The following is an 8,186-nucleotide window of genomic DNA, read 5'->3' as shown; positions in this document are numbered from 1 at the left end:
AGTTGTCTTTTGCCGTCATGGTTCACAGTGCGTTGTTTGCGTTGCGCTGTCTCCGACGGGCCACTGAGCGCCTTTCATAACTCTCAAGTACTCTTTACTTTACAGTCACAGTTTAATGTAAATTTACCTTTTATAGCGACACAAATTTTGTTAGCTTCTTTTGAATCTTTCTTCTGGGGCTAAGGTTCTGTGCATCTACTTTGGAAAATGATATGCAAACGCACGACTTTGCTTCGGACTTTCCCAAGCGTTCTTGGGAAAGTCCGAAGCAGGAAGCAGGCTTCTGATTGGCTGCTGTGCCGAGTATGCAAATTTTAACTGTAGGTAGCCTATGTTTGTGTGCTTGGCAACGATACACGTGTGCTGTTTGCGCATGAAGGCGAGCGAGGGTGTCCGTGGCGAGTTTGTCGAGTGCGCGGTCAGGACAATCCATCCATGATTTTGCGGAGTTTAATACAAGTAGATATTATTGAGCTTGAGTATTTCGTTGTGTAATAATATGTATTGAATTTTGCATGTGATTCCTTTTTTCAATAAATGTTGATTTCTTTAACTTTCCACTTTCGATTGAAACTTATTAAAAACAGACGCAATCTTGATAAATCACAGTGCGTATGTTATTTTAATCTATTTACATTTCCTCCTCCCAGTGTCTGCAAAATAGTATGTAAATGCCATATCCTGCATATTCCTTGAGACAAATTTATGAACTGATAAGGGCTTTTTTTCACATTTGAAAGACTGTTAATAAATCAATCAAAAGACATCCCTTTCGTCCCTTTACTTATGTGAAATGTAAATTTCTCCACTGCGAGACTAATAAAGGCAAATCCAATCCAATCCAAATAGGGTTGTAGTGTTCTTACTGTGCTATGAGGTTTGCACACACTAGATTTAAAGCACAACCGACATCACTTTTTTGTTTCCTAACTGACATCAGAAAAATGTTTTATAGCATCTAAAATACCCAAAACATGCAGTATGATGTTTTTAGTCCAATAAAAATGACTTTAAAAAAATCAAAACCGGGAATGGCCAGTTTCACAAGGTCCCGCCCCCTCGTTCGTGGTGTCACGCCAAGACGTCTTGCCTTGTTCAAAAATCAAAACAATGGCTTCAGATTCAGAGAAGATGCTTTCTTGTTACTCATCCAGTTATGAATGATTGAAATAGTTCTGAAGAGGAAAGCATACATGTTTAGTCAAAGTCAGCTTTATTGTCAAATATGCTAATATGCATGACATACAGCACAGATGAAATTAATGTCCTCTCTGACCCAGCGTGCAAGACATGCAAGGCACTTATCACGTGGCTAAAAAAGACATACAATTGACAACAGACAATACATGTAATTTCTGTATGTAAAGTGAGGTAGTGTCGTATGGAAAGTGAGGTAGTGACGTATGTAAAGTGAGGTAGTGACATATGTAAAGTGAGGAAGTGACGTACATAAAGTGACGTAATGTCGTAATTGCAAAAACAAACAACTAGAAAGGGTTGAAGTGAGGTCTTGTCTAATGAGAAATAACAAAAAATAGAGTTCAGGATGATCGTACAGCATGTAGCGTGTACTCAGAGTTCGGTGAGTGTGGCAGTGGGAAGGGGCAGGCTGGGCAGGGCTGGGAGGGAGTTGAGTCTCCGGACTGCCTGGTGGCAGAAACTGTCCTTGAGCCTGCTGGTCTTGGCTCGGAGACTCCGCAGTCTCCGACCCGATGGCAGCAGGCTGAAGAGGCTGTGGGAGGGGTGGGTGGGATCGCCAGCGATCCGGATGGCTCTGCGGGTGAGGCGGGTGTTGTAGATGTCCTGAAGGGGGGGGAGAGAGACACCGATGATCTTCTCAGCTGTCCTCACGATGCGCTGCAGAGTCTTACGGCAGGACACGGTGCAGGCGCCGTACCACACGGTGATACAGCTGGTCAGGATGCTCTCTATGGTACCGCGGTAGAAGGAGGTCGTGATGGGGGTCGGGGCTCCAACTCTTTTGAGCTTGCGGAGGAAGTACAGGCGCTGGTGGGATCTCTTGGCCATTGATGCCGTGTTGTGGCTCCAGGACAGGTCTTCGGATATGTGCACTCCCAGGAACTTGTTTGCAATCGATTAAAGAATTTATTCCGTGTCATTTTGAGGCATCAGGGGGGGGAATGTCACACCCAAAAAAGGCAGAAGATGGCGACAATTTTCTGTGTGGAAATGGCTCAACATTTTTGTCACAACACACAAGGATTCACCATCGCGTTATTTATGTGTTTTCCTTCTAATTTCGCCATTAACACGGATCAACACGAAGTTTTCAGACCAAATAAAGTACCACAAAATACATTGCATGATCAAAGGACTACTACAGTGTGTCCTTTCTCGGTCAGGGGCGTTCCTTCAGTGACGTGACGTGAGGACTCGTCACCAACTCCAAAACAAGTCTTCCGGAATATTCAACGCGAGTCTGAAAATGTAAAATATAGCTATATGCGGTGTAATCTTTGTAAAATACACTCAATAGAAGTCATTTGAAGCGATTTGACAAATTATGGACACAACTTGTCCAGAGACGTCGGTTGTCCTTTAATGCTTTAGTATATCCGGCCCAAACATTCCCTCCAAATGCTCCTGGCCCGGCCCCTCCGTCAAATTTTAGAACCCATTGTGGCCCGCGAGTGAAAAGGTTTGCCCACCCCTGGTCTAGGCTTTACATGCGTAGGTAGACAGGCCCTAAAATAACCTACTGTCTATGTGGCATGCTCACTTAGACAGGGAGACTCGTGGTGGCTGGGATGCATAACCCCATCACAGATCTGCCCACTGCCCATCCTCAGTACTACATGACACAGCAACACAAAGTTTCGACTCAAGTCCTGCTACTGCCGCACAGGAAAGTTCGTGAACAACCAACTTTCAAGGGTGATCACACTGATACAGTGAATGTCGATGAGCGGGAAGACCTAATGAGAACCTACATGAGGAGAGCAAAAGTAGCTCCTGAGCATCAGGCAGAAGAAATCCTCATGAACATCAGCGGTAGAGCTAAAGATGCTGTCAAAGTTAGCACAAGAAACAGTGGAGTTGATGTTACCCAGAACCTAAATGCCATCTATAGCCTTCTTCGCAAGCATTTTTCAACTGCCACTTGTTCACCTCTCCCTCTAGCAGACTTTATTACCACACTGCCCAGGGATAAGGAGGACATCTATAACTATTGTTTGAGGCTTAACAACACAGCGGAACCACCCAACCAGCCAACCATCTCAAAGAACAGGGCAGATATTTGGACTGTTCTTCCCTCGACGTAAAAAAAAAAATGCCCATCCAAGGATCTTTCCATTACATTCAGGTCAAAAACAATCAATAAGTGGTCAGCAGGTGAGGTCCAAGCTATCCTGGATGAGTATCAGACAGAAATGAGTCCAAGGACTGCCACACCAGCTGCGGTATACAATCAACTCATCCATGTCAATAAAGGCGAAATGCTGCAGAATACAGCTGGCCAGGACAACGGTCGAATATCCCACTCAGCCAGGCCGCCTGACTCCGCAAATCTTGAGCGTGTCATTTCCATGCTGGGAAGAGTTTTGCTGCAGGGAGCTAACCAACCTTCTGCATCTGGTAGACGTAAGTCAAAGCTTCCTATGGTGGACGGTCTCCTAGGATCATTGGGACACACAAACCCCTCCACCACGGTAAGATGATGGCTCACTGAAGGACGGCCCAGGACATGCTGGAGAACCTCGTAACTCTGCACTGTGAACTTTATAGCTTGACTATTAAGTCAAACATATGTGAGGTGGATGACTGCTCGAATACATTGGATTGAATCGATGAAAAAGTTTCTTACTTACTTACTTTTCAAATCTAACCACCCTCTACAACACAAACTCGTAGTTATCAGAACCCTCCAGCATAGGGCTAAACTAATACAGTGGGGCCTCGGTTTACGAACACCTTGCCTTACGAACCTTTCGGCTTACGAACGTTAAATTTATGAAAATTAAACCTTGGTTTAAGCACTACTTTTCGCGATAGACACCCCCCCCCCACCACGGCTGGCGGAGTAATCTTCGGCGGAAGAACACCAAAGCACATGACCGAACAGCGCCCCGCCGGCCTGCCTTTCCACACCCCCTTTCCCTGAATGCACACGTCGATCGAGAGAGAGAGAGAGAGAGAGAGAGAGAGAGAGAGAGAGAGAGAGAGAGAGAGAGAGAGAGAGAGAGAGAGAGAGAGAGAGAGAGAGAGAGAGAGAGAGAGAGAGAGAGAGAGACAGAGAGAAAGAAAGAGAGAGAGAGACAGAGAGAGAGAGAGAGAGAGAGAGAGAGAGAGAGAGAGAGAGAGAGAGAGAGAGAGAGAGAGAGAGAGAGAGAGAGAGAGAGAGAGAGAGAGATGTAGAGTATCTACAGATACTTTTGCTGTTATGGGACCGAAAAAACCCCACCACAGGCTCGTGTTCAGCCGAAGAAGACACAGAACAAAATTACAGTTGAGAAGAAGAAGGAGAAACACGAACGAGGTGTGCGTTTCTGGCGTCACAGGTGCGGCTCGCGCCTCGCCAGTGTCTTGGACTTGCCAGCACAAGAGTTTGCTTTGCCCGAGGTGATTGTTAGCCGCGATCGCATTTGTTGCTCTCCGGGATCACGAGTTTTTGCACCCCCGTGTGCCATTTGGGTACTTCCGGGTGGAGTGAACGCTGGCGCGTGTAGCTGCCGCTGCTCACCTGCAGAAAAAAATATTCTGTCACTGTAAAGTGTCCTTCAGAGTTTGGAAAGACGCTTATAAATGAAATGTATTATTATTATTTATTTTACCTAGCTTGATAGACTGGAGGGATCTCCCCGCCCGCCTTCTTTTTCTCGGTTCATTCCGGGTCCCTGGAATCATCGGACTCGCGCCTTTTGTTGTAATGAAATCTCTGCCAGCACCTACGGGACTCGAACTGGATGCAGATGACATCAAGGAGCTTGTTGCTGACGATAATGAGGTCCTCAACACAGAGGATTTTATTTAAGAGGACAAGCAGAAGCAAGCCATTCAGGAGTTGATGTGCAGGCTTTTATTGAACAGTTCCATCCAGAAAAGACTGTGGCTATGAGAATCATCAACATGATGAATTATAATGTGATGTATCAATTAAGAGCCATCAACGACCATCACAAATGTAAATAAAGTGACTTTATTATACAGTGCAGTGCATTTCTTTCATTCCAATACAATAGCACATTTATTATACATAGAATAAGGTATATTGTGTGTAGTTTTAGGGCTTATTTAGTTGAAAAGTATATTTTATTGAGACCTTGGAACGGATTATTCTCATTCTAATGGTTTTCTATGATAAACTATTTTTTGGATACACACTTTTCGCCTTACCTACTCTGTCTGGGAACCAATTAAGTTCGTAAACCAAGGCCTCATTGTACCAACAAGCGTAGAACGTAGAGAAAAGAAGTCAAAACATCAGGAGAGTACTCACAAACAGTGGTTACCCTCAGTGGTCTTTTAACAAATGTCAAAAGGAAAGAATAGGGAATGATACCAAAAATTCGGAAGATACTAAAAGGAGAGGAGTAGCAGTCCCTTACATTGCAAGAGTTTGTGAAAAACTACAGAGTCCTTTGGCAACACAAAATTCCTATAAACACTGGGCAAAAATTAGTGCATCCAAAAGATAGGCTGCCAAATGAAAAACAAAGTAATGTAGGTTATTCAATACATTGTAAAAATGAAAATTGTAAAGAGCAATTGTCACATCGTAATTGGCGTCAGGTGCGCGTCCCTCCCCTATCTGCTCAAAAAAAACCAACATAACTTGACAGTGAAAAACCGCAGTGAAAAACCGCAGTGAAAAACCGCAGTGAAAAACCGGTCCCCCCACTGGACAACAGTGAAAAACCGGTCCCCCCACTGGACAACGGGAAAAAGAAGTTCTGGAAACCAGGATAGTCCAGGCCCCCTGACTAAAGATTCAACGGCTTAAATTCACCCAGTTCCCTCCAACTCCACCTGAATTGTGAGTATGGCCGACAAGAAGGCAATTGACCAGCTTAAGACTGAGAGGACAACTGCAAAAGCATCATTCACCCGCCTGGTTAACAGCCTCACAAGGAACCATGATGACTTGTCTGAGGAGGAGCTCAGAGACAGTTTTAAGACGCTCATCGCAGCAGCTGACAAAGTTATGGAAGCCAATGACAAGGTAGAGGCCAAACTCCTGATACAGCTAAGAGATGGGGAAACAGAACTCACTGAAGTGCAGCAAGAAGATCTGGACAAAACTTCAATAGAATGTGTGTCAAAGCGGGCGGAGGTCAAAGGTTTACTTCAGAAGGTCCTGTGGAACAAGTTTGGAAAAAAGTATCCATAGCTCTTCTGACAGCAGAGGAGGCGTGCAGACGCACCACTGTTGTGGACCCTGAGGATATGAACCTGGATGGATACCAGTTCTTGCTGAACCACCTTGAAGGATTAATGAATACTGCAAAAGAGGTACATAGCCGATGGAGACAATGGATTCCTGAAGATACATTGGCTGAAATCCTGACAACCTTAAAAGCCCTGGAAATTCAAGCCACCAAGCTTGTCTCCAAAAAGGCTGACTTCATACAAGAGGGGGTAAAGGAAGAGGTCAGGAAGGAACCAATTACGTCGAGTCACCCCGTACCAGCCATCAAGTTGAAGCCAATAACCCTTCCTAAGTTCACCGGAATCAAACGTGACTTCTACAGGTGGAAAAGGGACTGGGAAGCGCTCCAAAGACAAGGGGAGCCAACCGGTTCCAGGGAAGTGAAAAGGGCCCAATTGCTGGACAGTGTTGAGGACAAGATCAGGAAAGACCTTCGTCTCACCACCCATATCACTGCTGATGACATCTTCCGTGTTCTGGGAAATCGCTATGGCAACCGGACGTCCATTGCTATAGAAATTGTGGAGGAGCTGCAGAGAATACAACCCGTCAAAAGCAACCAGCCACGAAGAGTAGTGGAGTTAATCCAAGCTGTGGAGAAAGCACTTCAAAATCTCAGTGAGCTCGGGGACACTTGCGCTATCAAAAACCCACTCGTGACCAGGTTGATTGAGGGGAAACTCCCAGCACCTCTCAGAAAGGAATGGCTCATCTATGCAGCAGATCCCAGGAATGCTGTAACTCCAGTTAACAGGTTTGACGGTTTGTTGGACTTCCTGAAAGGTCAAGAGAGTATTTATGAGCAGCTGGAACAATTGGATAAGGAACCAAATAAGAGGGAATCGAAGCCTGAGCCAAGACATGCCAGGACGAAATCCACCAGGGCATGTGATGACCTCAATGGCTGTGTTGTCTGCGGAGATGGGAAGCACAGGAAGAAACTCTACTACTGCATGAAGTTCCGGGCATTGCAGCTTGCAGACAAGAAAGCTGCTGTTAAGAAGCTGGGAGCATGCAACAGATGTCTTGATGTCCATAATGTCAGTTCAGACTGCAAAGATGACTTCCTATGCACCAACCATGCCTGAAAGGATGAACATGCACCTGAGCATCATTTCTACCTCTGTCCGAACAAGAAAAGCAGCTCAGCACAGAAGAAGAGCAAACCTGGCTCCATGGATGGCAAAAGTAGGAGAACGTACAGAGAGGAACAAGAAGACTTTGTCAAGAGGCTTTCCCCAGAGCTGGCAAGGCAGTTTCATGATGCGTTCTCCAATGCTGCAGCCAAGATGTTAAACACAAAAGCCAAATCAGGAATTTTAGAAGGAAGTGGATTTCAGGAACTGCCAGTGATGATGATGTTATTGGAAGTCACCGCAAATGCTGGACAAAAGATTGACCTGGCATCTGACACCAATTACATCACCCACGCGACTGCAGACAAACTGAACCTCAGAAGCGAAGACATCATTCTCATCGTACACGGTGTTGGAGGAATGAAGACCGTTGTGGAGACAAAGCGGTACCTCTTGAAGATTAGAGTGAGGACTCCAAAAGGTACTCTTAAATCGCATCAATTGGTCTGTTATGGTCTGGACAATATTGCAGACATTCACAAAAGTGTTGACTCCAAACGACTACAGAAACTCTTTCTGGATGTCCCACTCTGAGCTCTGACAAAACCAGATGAAGTCAGTCTGCTTATAAGCCACAGAGAGGGCCAGCTAGCACCTCAACGGATCAGAGTTATTGGAGACCTTGTGCTGTGGGATGGGCCATTGGGGATGACAGTCGGAGG

The 8,186-nt window shown here is 45.4% G+C and overlaps 1 protein-coding gene across 8 annotated transcripts in view; it reads right to left on the bottom strand.

The window, feature by feature from the left end:
- LOC148893936 (apoptosis-stimulating of p53 protein 1-like) overlaps positions 1 to 8,186 on the bottom strand; it is a 130,191-nt gene that overhangs the window by 83,226 nt on the left and 38,779 nt on the right. The window lies entirely within an intron of this gene.

Source organism: Hippocampus bargibanti, linkage group LG09 (assembly GCF_051943395.1).
Source record: "Hippocampus bargibanti isolate YZ-2025 linkage group LG09, ASM5194339v1, whole genome shotgun sequence".
Taxonomy (NCBI): Eukaryota; Metazoa; Chordata; class Actinopteri; order Syngnathiformes; family Syngnathidae; genus Hippocampus; species Hippocampus bargibanti.
Note: the sequence above shows the minus strand (reverse complement) of the source record. Positions and strands in the feature narration are given on the sequence as shown.